The 15,544-nt window shown below is 41.9% G+C and overlaps 1 long non-coding RNA gene across 1 annotated transcript in view; it reads right to left on the bottom strand.

The window, feature by feature from the left end:
- Positions 1-2,200: 2,200 nt before the first annotated feature.
- Positions 2,201-15,544, bottom strand: part of LOC136010832 (uncharacterized) — a 48,393-nt gene continuing 35,049 nt past the window's right edge. The window contains exon 3 of the long non-coding RNA XR_010611022.1: positions 2,201-2,227. This is a non-coding gene — a long non-coding RNA (uncharacterized LOC136010832). The remainder of the gene's footprint in view (positions 2,228-15,544) is intronic.

Below are 15,544 nucleotides of genomic sequence, written 5' to 3' on the forward strand. Positions count from 1 at the left end.
AGTCTAGGTAAGTAAGAGGTGCAGGCACTATGTAAGTGAAGATGTGGAAGCAAGACCTGAAAGTGGGAAATCCTACAGGGAAAAAGGATACAGCACACACCACTGCAGCATAAGAGAGGGCTGATTTCTCCGTGGAGGTCAGTGGTTGTCCCTTCTGTTTGAGAACTGTCAGTTTTCAAGCTAAAGCTTGAAACCAGCCAGGCATTTGCAAGGTAGAATAAAGCAAGGTGTGTTTAAAGCAGGTAATCTAAGATGCTCATCTTATCAAAGTCACCTGCATCATTTCCACCCTTATCAGGAATGCGGAATAATGGGAATTATTCCACAAGCTATGGCTCAGGTATGGCAGATTTAGAAATGATTCTGAAACCCACATGTGGTAAAAGAGTCACAGTGCTTTATTTCCCCACCAGCAGAACTGACGGAGCAGAAGTGGGAATGTTTTCTACTTAGAGCCCAATTTCCAGGATTGCTCAGCTCCCATTTAGGCAACAAAGTCATTGGCCAGATGTGGGGAAAAGCCAGTTGGTGCTGAGCAATTGTACGTCACCCCCTTCCTTGACTGAGCAATTCAAAGCCTTGTCCAGGGGCTATTTATGGATCCAGAGCCAGTTTAAACACCGCATGGGTGACTTCAGGCACACGAGAGATGGTCAGCACATTTTTATGGGAAAGTGGAGTGCAATCCAAGATTCCTTGTAGCCTTTTTTTGTTCACCTGACACATGTGCTCCAAAGACAGTGAAAGATGAGAAAATAATATGGCCTTGATAAATGACCAAAAGAAAGTTTCCGATCTGTAGCGGTTCCCATTATTCTTATTCTTGGCATCAGCAGAGTTATGGCAATCTGCCCCCTTGCCCTCCCCCTTAAGCTCTACTCCCCCTTCATTTTTCTTCTCCCTGTCAAATTCGCAAGAGTGGCACCTGGGAGCATTTTGACCAAAGGGAAATTGACTGAGCAAAGTTGCCTCTTTTCAAATACATTTTCTTAAGGGACTGGAATGAATGAGAATCATAGTCATAACACGGCTAAACAGTCTTTGTTTAACTTAATGCAATATAATAATCTAAGTGTTGCAATACAGCTCCTTGCTGTGACATCCTTTTTCCATTTGCTTAATTTTCACCCCAAACACACGCTGTTAATAAGCTGCTGAGAAAATACAGCTCTTGAGACAAAATCCAGAAACTGAGCCCCTGTATGGTGTGTTAGATACACAACTCTTATTTGGACTGGCAAGTGGCACTGAAATTGGTATTGCAAAATAGATCCATTTTTCTTGCTGCCAAACGTGATGGACAGATGAAAAGGGAGAGCTGGAGAAGTGGATGGCAATAAGTAGAGAACAATTAAAACGAAACCCCTGACGGAAAGTAACATGTGAGTTAGAATAGACATGTGATTGCCAGCAGGGAAATGCAGGATGCGGGGTGCTTTGTCAACAGCCAAAGCTAAAATAAATGTCACACTGGCATTGAAAACTGCAAGATTAAACTCCTCCTGGTGATTTATAATTTAAAAGAGAAAAAGGCAGACAGACACCCAGTGACTGCGCTCGAAAGAAAAACTCCTATTGACTTTAGTGGGGTTTGGAGCAGGTCCAGCGCCGTAAAGGTTCAAATCAGATCCCTAGAGTCAGAGGGTGTTTGGCCACTGATTTTAATCAGCAGAATCAGGATCTTAATCAAAGTTTGGTTTATATTTCCTGCTTTTTCACTCGCTTTGTAGCAAATCTGGAAGTCATACTTGCTTTGTGGGGGCTAAGTGAAAGTAAATGAAGACTGCCATAAAACTTGTGACATCTTTAAATTAAAGCACAGTTTCATGAAGGAGTATGACTAAACCTTTCCCTTTCATTTTCCAAAACCGGCCCAGTCCTTTAGAAAAGCCTGAAATAAACTCTTTCTGCTCCAACAATGTTTTGAAAGGATCAAAAATTGTCCTGAAGATTGCTGGGGAAGGATATTTTCCCTAAAAAATAATATGCAATAGACTCTCTGACTAAGTGAGAGCGGCAAAAGGCTTCATTTTATGTCATTTATATAAAACAATTCATACAAAAATGACATAGGGCAATGTGGAAAACAGTAAATAAGATGCAAAAGACATAGGTTCCCAGGTCTTTATTTTTCCAATACCCACAGCATTCTGTGACTTCTTTACCAGGCATTTCCATAGCATACTTGAAAAGTGGATTTGCTTGGCACTGGGTACTGATGTCCAACCTGCAAAAGCAAGAACAGAATGGAAAACGATTGCAAATCTCAGCTTTGGCCACTCAAACCCTTTCTAAGAGTCTCAAGAATGTTTTAAAAAACAAGATCAATGTTTGTGGATGAAGTGCTCAGCGTGTTATTTCCTTTGGAGGAAAGGTGTCCACTTCTATAAGCGTGGATGGTTCATAAGCATATAGAAAAGAAAACAGACAAATACTGTTGAGGCTTCTACATTCTGGATGTGACTGTTCAGGGGCTCTGGTGCTCCCTAGGTTACTCTGTTAGCGCTGGACAATTTCACCCTGGCACTGAAGCCAAAGCAAAGCTTGCTTGTTTGACGTGCTTCCTTCGGGAATACTTAGCTAGTGAGAGAATGGGAGGGAGCCAGAGGTGGACTGCAACCTTACCCAAGTGATCTACCAGGAATGGTGAATTCAAGCATGTTGTATTTGGTGATTGCTTTGACAGTTTATTTATTGGATGAGTCAGTTTCCCTTTTGGTGAGATACTCTGAAAGCTGTAGCTTCAGCAGGAGAAACCTAAGCTCCTTTAAAAGCACACACTGAGACTTTTGTCACCAAGTCATGGCAACACTACACATAAATGGGATTTTCCTTTCCCATCCCCATCCCTCTTCCAGCCAACTGTGCACAAGCAACAGTTTTATGACATCTGTGAAGGCTTTGGTATAAGCAGAAGGCGAAGTAGAACTGCTTCCATACTACAGATTTAAGTCCAGTGAACAAACTCACATTGCAGAGCTAAGGAGAAACTGCAACCCACAGAGAGAAACAGACTTTACTGGATTCCTTTTAAAAGTCTCTTAAACCAGGCAGATTTCAAACCTCAAAAGCCAATGACTTCTCAAAAGAAGAGGCACACAAATTTTCATTTCATACAATAACTAACAAAATTCCTTGGTTTGTGCTTAGTTTCCTGTAGCCTGACTGTAGATTTCTGCAGAACCTCTGCTAAAAACAAATAGAATGGATGACTAAAAGTTTACAGTGTTTCAGAAGTTACATCAGGCTTTGTCAAATAGCTCCTGGGCAGTTCAAAAGGCTGTCTGAAGGGATTAAAGCTCGCTCTTGTCAGTGGGATCATCTGCACAGAAGCCTACCTCGACAAAGCTGAGTCAGAGTCACAGTTTTGTGAGCAACCCTTTCTAAGAGTAGGAGAAAACCCTTCTCCATGCCATGCTCCTTCATGGTTCTCTCTGTTGCATAGAACTATAGACAACTTCGGAGCAGAAATGTCTGGTGGACATGGCACAGGCATTGTTCTGGCCCTGAGACCATGGCTGTGATCATCGAGGAGAAGAATGGCTAACTCACAGAATCATAGAATAGTTAGGGTTGGAAAGGACCTTAAGATCATCTAGTTCCAATGCCCCTGCCATGGGGAGGGACACCTCACACTAAACCATGTCACCCAAGGCTCTGTTCAACCTGGCCTTGAACACTGCCAGGGATGGAGCATTCACAATTTCCCTGGGCAACCCATTCCAGTGCCTCACCACCCTAACAGGAAAGAATTTCCTCCTTAGATCCAATCTAAACTTCCCCTGTTTAAGTTTTAACCCCTTACCCCTTGTCCTGTCACTACAGTCCCTGACGATGAGTCCCTCCCCAGCATCCCTATAGGCCCCCTTCAGGTACTGGAAGGCTGCTATGAGGTCTCCACGCAGCCTTCTCTTCTCCAGGCTGAACAGCCCCAACTTCCTCAGCCTGTCTTCATACGGGAGGTGCTCCAGTCCCCTGATCATCCTCGTGGCCTCCTCTGGACTTGTTCCAACAGTTCCATGTCCTTTTTATGTTGAGGACACCAGAACTGCACACAATACTCCAGGTGAGGTCTCACAAGAGCAGAGTAGAGGGGCAGGATCACCTCCTTCGACCTGCTGGTCACGCTCCTTTTGATGCGGCCCAGGATACGGTTGCTTTCTGGGCTGCGAGCGCACACTGAAGCCAGCTCATGTTCATTTTCTCATCGACCGGCACCCCCAAGTCCTTCTCCACAGGGCTGCTCTGAATCTCTTCTTTGCCCAGTCTGTAGCTCAGTGGGATAGCTAAAAATCACTTAGCTGAGATGGAAAGATGCCTTAACACCAACACTAGGAAAAGAAAGAAAAGCTAAAGACATAAAAGAAGGGAAAAAGTATTCCCTGCAGCTGAAAAAAGAATCCTTATAGCAGTTGTTCTAATGCATAAACATTAACAAAAACATCTAGAAAAGATCTGTACTTTGAAGAAAGAAGACGTCTTCATCATTTGAAGAAGGAGTTCCTTGCTCCTAGCGATGAGAAGCTGGCATAACAGCAATGCCCTTTGGTTTGAAGGACAAAATTACTCAGGAGAGCGTGGCCACAATCGCCCACATAAGCTACAAGTGGGGACAAACACAAATCACACAGAAATGCAGCGATGTCTGTCTCTGTGAGACTGGGATTAGGTCACACATTAGTAGTGATTTTTGTTTGACATGAAGAATACCTTTGGAGCAGACTTTGTGTAACAGCAGCATTGCTGGAAAGAAAAGGCTCTGAAAAATGTCTTCATACTTTTCTCTGTATGTGTATAAATATTAAGCTGCTTTCCTCTCAGACATGCCACTGAACTCTGTGCTTGTTTGGATGTTGAACCTGGAAACTTCTCAAGAGTTTTGCGTACGGATAATTCATGAGTTAAAGCCCAAATTGAAATGCCATGTTACAACTTGTAGAAATGTTAGACAAATATAATGACCGTATTTTCCAGTTACCTAATACCCACTCAAAATATAAAACCCAAAAGAACAGAATTGTTTTCATTGCTGTTAACCAGACAATATCACTCCAACTAAATATAGTATGTGATGAAACCAATTTAAATATTGTCCAAGTATTTAACACTGTAAATATTAGACTTAACACTCCATAAAAACAGGCTTTGATGATGCAGGCTGACAAAAGGAGACTAGTTAATTGCAGATTACATCATGGCTAGGACAGCATCACTGCTAGGACAGCCACGATAAATGTGAGGTGCAAAGTAAATCTAATAAAATAAAAATAGTCTCTGTTCAGTGTTCACCTTCATCAGTTTTGCTAACCTTTCTTAGCAAAGACGGGGGGAAGGCGTCGTCCCAGGGAAAGGAGTATTTGGAGTTCAATGTATTCATGAAGCTTGCATTTAGAGCATGAATCAGTAAAACATTCAAACCTGTGTTTGACTTTAGGATGTATTTATGCCCCTTTCACTACAAAGGGACTGATATGAACTGACATTTTCCTATGGTGGGAAGCTTTCCTGACTTAGGGTCTAAAGTCTGTTAAATCTAATGTAGGTTTCACAAGGGATAACCTTATAGAGCATGGCATGGCTCCATCAGAGTTAAGGAAACAAAAAATTTAAAGCTTTTGGTTATTGACAATTTAAATGGGTTTCTTAAATTTCTGAGCTCAGAGAACTACGTTGAAAATGAGAACAATTTCCTGTCATTCCAGGCCTGATATTCTTCTCGGAGCAATGCTGCATCCTTGTGTGTCTATCTGCTTGTGTTAACCCTCATTGTTATCTGCCCAGATATGAATGGCAAGATGGATTCTGTCCTGTGTTATAAGAAGGCAGGTTCTGTGGTACCAGGATGTCCCCAAAGCCATAGGGTTAGCTTCAGGTCCATACCAGTAGGAGTAGGAGATAGAGCTTCCAGGTGAAGTCTGGCTCCTCACTTGCACTCCTGAATGATATGGGGGTCACCCTCTCAATCACTCTCTCCCCCCTCTCCCCTCTACTGAGGGCTCCCGAATGTGCCATATGGAGGCCTGAATTCTCAGTTGCCCAAGATAACAGAAGTTTAATGGACTGCAGAACTGTATTGGTTTCCCCTGGAAGGGTAGTGAACAACTTGTAAGGTCACGGTTGCTGTGGTGGTGAGCTGAAAAACTATCTCCAGGGGGAGTCATTTATGGGTGAAATCAATGAAGGAGCTTCTGGTGGCTGATGGGAACAAGTGGTTGCCACCATATTTTGGACATAAAGCACATGTACCTCCCAGAGTGCTGTTTCCCTCTCCTATTTCATGGGCATTTTTTTCTCTCCTTCTGCTCTACCTAAGCTGAGTTCAAGCGCTTTCTACAACATCTTTCATTGCCTAGAAAAACAACTAGATGCTGGAAAGAATCTCACGCTAACAAAAGGTCTGGTCCCAAAGTGGCTTGTGAGGCCTGTAAACATGTCAGAGTCATATCAAAATAATGACATTATATAAAATAAGTGAGTGCAGCTGTTGATGTTGACACCCTTGAGCCATGAAAAGTGATATAACTTAGGATAATCGTGGTTTGTGCAGGCCCAGTTTCATTGTCTGACTTTGTATTTGCATGCACATGGGGGTGGTTACCTGCAGATAAGCAGTGATTTAGGTGAGTTCATCTTGAGCTGGTGGTCAGCATTCTTTTGGCAGTGAAGCTAGTAAATGAAGTCTGTGACTAGATAGAAACTGCCTTTTGTGTGTTGTGTGTCTTTGGTTCTCTATGCCGGGTGATTGCCTTCCTCTGCCTGGAGGGACACAGGATCACCCACAGCCATGATCCACTTCTGTAACTGCTGCTGAAGAGGGGTATATAATGCAGATTGCAGCAGCAGTGCACATCTTCCACATACCGAGAGCACACTGGTCACAAGTAAAGGCAGGAATGGGCTGCAGGCACCCCTCCAGCTTCCCTTGTTTCCACTGTATTTGTCTTTCTTAATTAACCCTGCACCATGTTACTGACCCAAAGACATGGCAACAGCACTGTTGAGAACTGCAGGGATTAAGACATTTGCGTTATAATGCCTCAGCCATGAGATCATAAATGCCCTTATGCTCTATTTTGTTATGCTGGGTTGATAATGGAGGCTGATAAAACTCCCACTTTCTCTCTGTGTTCAAGTGAGCTAATGTGTCTGCGCTCGTCAGATCCTGGCAGGCGGAGAAAGCAACAGCACAAAGTCCCCAATCTCGGATGTAATCAAATAATGAGGCTGTTTGAGGACATTACTTGTTAACATATTAGCAGGTACCAGGGGTAAGTGAGTGTTTATTTAGTCCTGGTGTAAAAGCATGTCTAAAATGATTTATGCTGGAAGCTGTTTCACAGCAAACAGGCTGCTTTCATGAAAGCAGGTCAATCACCATCTCCCGTCTGCCCTCATAAATCATATTCAGGTGCTAATGTAACCAAAAGGTTTATATAATCTGCACAATCAGTGTGGAGGTCTGGGTGGGTACGGTAATAGCCTGCCTGCATAAATGCCTTCTGCGTCTAAAGGCTAATATTTGAGGGGAGTCAAATGATTGATTTAAAAAAGAAAGAAAAGAAATAAACTGCTATGACAAGTAACAAAGTGTACGTACAGTTTTCCAGCCGTATTTTATATACATGGGAGTAACTTGCCACTGTCCAGATCTGCTGCTGGGACTGTTTTTGCATCAAGATAGCTTACATACATACACTCTAACAGAAAGTAGACCGTGATTTTAATGTAACACTGACAGATACCAGAAGCACAGCACTTTAAACTGGGAATGGCTTTCTATGTTCCCCAAATTTCTCTAGTTAAAGGTTAGTGTCACATACTGACCTCTTTTTCATGCTGGTGGAGTACTCCTTTGAAAAATGGCATAGGGCTGGAATGACCTCTTGGACCTACATCCAATTTCATCAAGTTCCTTCTTGAAACTCACTATAGATCTTTTCTTCTGATGCTTGCTTCTTTGTCTTCCCTCCTCTTGTAGAGTGTTAAAAGACTGCATTTCTCCCCAGTTTTCAGCCTGAACTTATTCGTGGCCAGTTTATACTGACAGTCAGATTTTACCCCATTCTTCATATCTGCTTTCCTATTCCAACAGTGTTCTTTGGTTTAATTAGCTTCTCTCTCCCACATATCTTTACCGGTGGGTATGTTTCTAGCTTGGGTTTTCATCATGTCTTAGACGACAGAACACATAACCCCTGTAACACAGCATAATGCAGAACTTGAACAATTTGTATTTCACTTCTTTCAGACACAAAATTTATCATTTTGGTTCCCATCAGTCAATAGTATCTTCTCTCAAAAGAAACCATTTGTCACAAAAAACAATTTGGATCAGTCTTATAATGGTATATATCCTAGAGCAGCATCAGTAGTACACACTTTCTACTTACAAAGCTGCAGCTACCTCTTTTGCTAACGTATTCATCAGGCAGCAACATCACCAGCACTGTTAGTGCTGAAAAAAAAAGGGTTTACAAAATATTATCCCATAATAGTTTGATTTGGAGACAGTATTTTGTGAATGCAAGTGGCAAATGTATTTGTTCTGAGGGGTGGCATCATATTACCAATCTGCTGAAAGTGTCTGGAGACTTATTGATGGACCATGAAGCCCAGACTGCAGGTAATGACTGTGTTGCTAGGACTTCAGTAGTTAATTGCTTTTCATTATTTTCTTCTTATGAGTCATATTATGCCATTATGAAGTCAGAAAGCATTAGGAATTGAATAAGAAAACAAAAAGGGATACTGTGAAAAATAAGTAACCAGTCATGTGCAAGGATCAGTGAATAGTTGGTATGAGCAGATTGAAGGTAACAAATATTGTCAAAATTTAATATGTGGTAACTAGATGCAAGTAAGAAATGAATTTGTGGGAGTATTCAATAAAATCCTGTATTTCTGTAGTGGCAAAGCTAATGAGGATGCATTCCATGTATTTGTGTCTTTTCTCAGTTTTCTTCCCATCACAATAACCCACCTCTTGTTCTTAGTAATAACCTGCTACTAGGCTATGGATAGCCAAGCTCTTTGTATATGCTGAACTTCTTGCAAATGAAACTAAAAGGGATTAAGTAAGTCCAGACTGTAAATCAGCTCCTTGGGACACAAGAAGGTTATGTTTGTTTGATGTGCATACAGACAAATCCGCATCTGGAAGGCATGCAGTAGTTTCAGTTACAAACACTGCGTGTTTGTAACAATCCCTGGTTTGTGTCCTTTTTGGTTAATCTGTGGTAGACCAACGGTATCCTTTACAGCCAGAAGAGATGCTGGTCCACTGCTAAGCAAGCTGGTTTGTGAAGAGCAGAGGAACGGTGAGTCTAGAAAAACCCAGGTCAGTGGGTCACAGGTATCAATGAGATCCTTCCTTCTTTATTGGGAAGACTGATGTCAGGATGTTCCTTGGAAAAAAGGCTCCCAAATATTCCAGTCTTTGACTAGAAGAACTTCAGACAGTGACTTCTTTCTTCCGTAACAGAGTAGTGGCATCACTTCTTAGGTTTTGGGGGTTGTTTTTCTTTCGGCACTCTAGAGAAGATGATGGGAATCATGCTCAGAAGTTCTATCACCTTGTATTTTTCATGTGTTTCTTTTGCTTTGCTTGCTGTTAATGTGTTGAATTATTTGAGCTAAATGAAGAATAGGGTTGCCTATATATTCTTCTCAAGTGTCTTTGAACTGGATGATGAGGGTGTAAGCTTGGCTGTGTGTTGTTTTGACTAGCTGGCGATCATCATATGGGTACCCATTGTCAACTGCTCTATTCTCTGCTCCTCCAGAGACTTGCTGCGTGACATTGGGCAAGTCTTCTTGCTCATCCAGCTTGCTCTGTTTAGCTTGAAGTTCTTTGGCACTGAGGTTTGAGTCTGGCTGTAGCAGGGCTAGCACTCAGCATGGGGATGGGGGACCTCAAAATACACAATTCTAGTACAAAAAAAACAATTTACAATAAGGCTGTTTATTGCACATAATGGACCAGCTTAACCGTGTCAGTCTCATTCTGAGAATCTCATTTAGGCATCAAAGCCATCACCTCAGGATGTAAATAGTCTTTCAAAATTAAGTAAATATGACACGAGACAATTTTTAATTCTTTTAATCCAAGTCATGAACATGTTGAGGCATTTTTCTATGTCAATTTGTTTCAATATTCTTCCTTTCTGCAAGAACCATTTATTGATTTAAGTCATCTGTCATTTAGACAGTCAATGTGGTCTTGAATTCTGACTTAGCAATCAATAGGATAGGAGACATAATTAATATACTTATTGCCAAAGATTAGACTGGTTTAACCTGATTAGCCAGCTAGCAACATACAAAGAGGAATACTAAAAAGTGCCTTTTGGTTTTACCATTAAAATATGCAATTAATTATCAGCCCAAAAGGAATGACTTGCTATTTATCAGTCCTAGAAAGGGAAATACATATTACAGAATGGCACAGAATTAACAGTCTTTTAAGTCCCTCGATAGTCTTTTAAATAGTCTTTTAAATGCTGCTTTTCCTAAATAAAATAAGAATTTATGTACTTGTTTTTCTCAAGACACTGTTATTGTGAGGTACTGTTTTACCTCTGCAAAAGAAGAGAGTAAAAGTACGTAATAGTTTCCCAAGACTTGTTTAGGTCAATCAATAGTCAGACTGACTTGATTAGACATTATGCACCTACTGATGCATAATCAGACTAGAAAGCAAGTTGTTCTGTCTCCTGTGCCTTCGTGCCTGTTTGTGGATTAAGGAAGAGATGGACTCTGTTACAGGAGAAACCACCCTTATTGAAGCCTCACGTAAGACTGTGGTCCAAGTAACCATGCAAACCCCAAGCCGAATCCTGCTGCCATGGAGAACTTCCAAACTTGATACATGAAAGAAGACAAGTACCAGGAATTTTCAAGCCAAAGCAGAGAAGGGACTAGAGTCATGCACTAACCTTACACTGTGGGCTGTTACCTTTAGGACGATGGCTGCTGCTCTCCATTTCTTGCCCAAGGACCCTGGGTTGGGCTGTCTCCCACATCAGTCAGCCTGAATGCCTGTTATTGAGCTGAATTTCACAGTAAGCTAGCCATGATGCCTAAGATGTGACTGTGTCTCATTACGGGACAGTTCATGGCAGTATTCCTCTAACCTAATCGTAATAATTTAGAAGTTTGGCTTCTGAACCACACCATTTCTGGATAATTCCATTGCAGGAACAAAGAGAGATTGGCATCTTCAGTTGTGATTCATCTATCATGTCCAAGACAGATGAGATGGATTGAAGAGATAATGTGCGATGACCTTAAATGAGATATCTATTGTTTAAAAGACTGGAGATTACAGGAAAAATATTTCACCCTGTCACTGCAGAATTAAAAGCAAAATTACCTGACTTCTAAAGCAAGCCCACAGAATAACCCGAAACCTAAGGGTTGCCTAAACCCCTGTGACAGTCTTTCCTCAAGGTCATAAGATGAATGTAAGGTAATGTTTAACATAGAAGGGAAGCAGGATATGGTGCTGGGAAAGCACAGTCTCTCTCTGGTACCACTAAACAGGATTGCAGGGACCGTGGAAACACATCCTCCATGCCTTGGGAGAAGTCCTAGGTAAAGGTCAGGAATAATAGAAGCAAATGCTCGTTCATTTCCTTAGTACAGTTTTGTTACTGCCCATGTGTGAAAAAACTATTGCTGAGTGGCTAGCCAGGCAGCAGTCAGAAGGTTTTTCAATCTATAATAGCACCCATCCATTAGCCATAAATAACCTATATTTATTCGAGGTGTCCCTAACAAAGCCATGTGTACATTGCACAGAGCATTAGACTATCAAGGTATTTAAAGCAGCCCGTGTTTGAATTGTCATTTTTTAAGTTTAACGTTATGTTGTTTCGATACCTAAAGCCTCCTTCCCAATGCAGCAAAAATGCAAAACACATTGAGAGAAAATGTAAAACATACTAACTTGATTATTATGAGTGCTCTGGATTGTGTCACAATTCGCTATTAATTTAGACCACATTCCAGTGGCTTCTCCCTTCCCTCTGCATTCTGGACCAATCTGTCAGAGAAATGCAACACCGATTAAATAAAAAATATAACTGTGCCTATATATATTTTAAAGCCTGCTGCACGGAGGAAATGTTTTAGATAGGCAGTTTAGGGAGAGTTGTTTTCCATTAGCAGCTTGAAATGATGGGCTGATTTTGAGGGTCATTTGCATAATGAATTTCTTCTGGGCATCAGGGACATCCACACAGTCAATTCTACGAATACCATCATGGGCTTGATGGTGAGGTTTGTCCCAGCTCCACCCACCCATGATGGAGACCCAAATGATGGTTAAATCCCCTCATTGAGAAATTGTTGCAGTCAGAACCAATTTCTGCTTTGGGAGAGGAGGAATGGCCTTGTGGTTACAGATCCAGAATAAAGCTCAGCAAAATGGGGTTGTGTTTCTGCCTCCTTTATAGACTTCCTGTGTGACCTCGGGTGAATCACTTACTCTCTTCCACCTGTAAAGTGAAGAAAATGAATTTTCCTGTTTTCTCAGCAAAAGAACATAAATTCTGGGGGGTAAGGGTAATATTAGCTTGTGTTGTGTTGTGACATTACAAAATGGGGTCCTTGTCTTGACAGAACTATTGTGAATATAATATTTATTTAGAGCATTTTGACATCTCTGTCCGAAACAGCTTATGGAAGGACTGTTTATTTGTTTGGTAGTGCTTTTTCCTCATGCATCTAATCAGACTTTTCAGAGATTCTGTGGGTGTTTTGACACTCTTCTGGCCACATATTGTGCAATTAGTATGGCAGGCATGCATCAAAGTGGAAACATTGAGTTACAGTCATCTCTTTTACTCTTTAGCAAAGCTAAAAGCCACGTTTCAGATTTTTTAGATACCTCACAGAAAGATTTCATCTCCCAGTAGAAAGCTGCTCAGAATTCACCCTCCAAAACAACAAAAGGACCATGTCCACCAGAACAGTGGACAGATCATTCTCAATCTGTGAGGTTTTGATGTGCTTGTTTTTTGTGCTTGGTGGTGATAGTAAATTTTGAGCAAGCAATTTGGGATCCAAACTCTTTGTAGTTAGACAGCACAGCTGCAATATCTCTATCAATTTTTTACCCAGAGGGAACCATAAGCATCCAGCTGAGCACTCCCATTTCTAGTTTCTCGCTTATGGGAGAACATGCCTCTCAGCAGACATCAGCTCTCCAAGCCGCTGTCAGTGTCCATGGGACAAAAGTTTGAGGGACTGAGAGAGAAAAACAAGACTTTGTGATCTGTGCTAGGCAAATTCCATATGTACATCTCCTGAATAGCAGACGTTTTCAGTGGCCGCCTAGGGTGATCTAACTGCTGAGTCCTGATCCCAGTGGGAGCAAAGCTGGGCAAATATGAGGGGGTGTGTGTGTGTGTGTGTGTGTGGAATTCTTCCCTTGCTGAGTGGTTCTGCTTTAAAAATGACTTCTTCCAGAGACACATTCACAGTATGCGAATGATCAGCCGCTCCTCTGAGGGATAAAACAAGACTATGAGGGGTTTGCTCTGGAAAGACTGGGGCAGGCTGGGTTCAGTCTGATAACTCCAAGGTATCATCTATGGCTCCAGTGTATCCTTGACATTTTCTGCCCTTTGTTGTGGTGTCCAGGCTAGGAGACTCATCACCTTGCCATACCCTCCAGCAGAGCAGAGTACCTCCAGGAGGACTCCATCAATCCCACTGATCTTTTCCGCTGGCTGGAGCAGGAGCCTAATGCAGGTGTTTCAGCGAAACTTATACAATCCAGATGTAAATCCAGTGGCAAGTCCCTCCGGATTAGACATGTCTGGAAATGAACATTATTGGGCTGATAAGATTTCTGAGCATTTTTTCCACAGGAAACCCACTGATTTTCATCTCCGGGTTTGGCATGCAAGCTCCCTAAGGCTCCTGGAGAGGCATACGTTGGATTGCCTGTGACAAGATATGAACAGGAAAGCTCAAGCTGACATGAAGAGCCAGGCTGTGATGGCAGTTAGGAAGGAAAAGCCGTTCTATGTTTTACTGTCAGCTTTGAAAATGTGTTCAGGGAAGGATTATAATGTCAAGATTGTAATACTGGTTGCGTAAGAGGCACTGTTTGAGGCAATCATTATTTGGAGAAAAGCTGAGAGAAGAGGCCATTCACTTCATTCCTGCTGATACACCAAATAAAAAGGGATCAGCTAAACCACAGACAAGCCCCTTTTTGCTTTTGTATCTGTTCATTTTTTCCATCAGAGACCATGGAGCTAAAATTCAGTAATGAAAACCCTCCTTGCAGCCCATGGCTTTGCAGTGCCCTAGAACAGAGTGAGATTGAGGTGAAATGGAGTCGATCCCCAATTCTCCAGACAGCAGCGGGACATACAATGGTCTGAGCTTTAATCTTCACACAGATGAAACTGCTGCAGCGGGACTGGTTTCTGGGCTGATGTTTCTCATCTCTCAGTTATTGAGAGCCTGACAGGAAGCAGAGAAATGTTATCAATTCTCACTGCTCCAAACCATCACTCTGGCTGTGTTGGTATACTTGACAGCCTGAAAATGGTCAGGTAGCAGCTGCTTTTTGATTTCCTCTATTACCTTTAATCCATTGTCTCATGAAGTGGTTTGTTAATGCTTTAAGGACATCCTAGCAAGGGGAGTGTGGTTTCCCCTCTAGCCAGCAGGTAGAGCCAGCAAGCCTTGCATCGTGTCACAGGTTAATAGCAATTTCACCGAAACCTGGATAAACAGATAGCTTCCTCTCTCCCTTCCTCCCCCAGAGAAAGCACCGAGTCTAAGAGTGATCCTAAAAGCCTGTGTAGGGAATGAAGCTTTCCACAGTTGCAAAACACTTGCACAGGTGACCTTCTGTAGTGAAGATGTCAGCGTTTGCTCGAGTGTCTGTGCAAGCAAGACCAGAAGATGGGAATCTCTTTGGATACAAGCCAGCATCCAAACTGTGCTAGCTCTGTATTTGGCTTTTTTGTAGGAAAACACAAAACAAACACCGCTTTGCTGCTTTCCACAGGGAAGGGGTGATGGCTCAAGGCAAGGCTGCTCTGGGCATGTTTGAAGCCACAACGTTCTTCTTGCTTCTCCCCTATGGCAATCATGACTTTGAGTCATCATCTCCTTTCTTTAGCATTTAAAAGTGAAAACAAGGTGGTGTGTCCTGGAAGCTCTGTTGGTCCCTGTGCTCCACACCACAGACAGCAGAGCTTCATGCTGGCCACCACCTGTATGCTTCCGTCCCTATTAGAACTCATCTGTTTTTCTCATGGTCAGGGGCATGGCCTTAAACAATGTGTTTTATAAAAGAGTGTACTTCAGCTTAGTTTACATTAGATGACATTACATTAGGTTTTGTCTTAGATATAGCATAATATCTAAGACAAAACCTAAATAATTCTACAGACAATAGTAATATATATATTTTGTTATTTCTCATGATAATCTATGTGCACAAACACCTTTGACTAATTTTGTGAATCCTTAGACTGTTCTATTTCACTTTGTACAATCTTATTTTAATATCATTAAT

The sequence above is a fragment of the Lathamus discolor genome, chromosome 3, assembly GCF_037157495.1.
Source record: "Lathamus discolor isolate bLatDis1 chromosome 3, bLatDis1.hap1, whole genome shotgun sequence".
In the NCBI taxonomy this organism is placed as follows: Eukaryota; Metazoa; Chordata; class Aves; order Psittaciformes; family Psittacidae; genus Lathamus; species Lathamus discolor.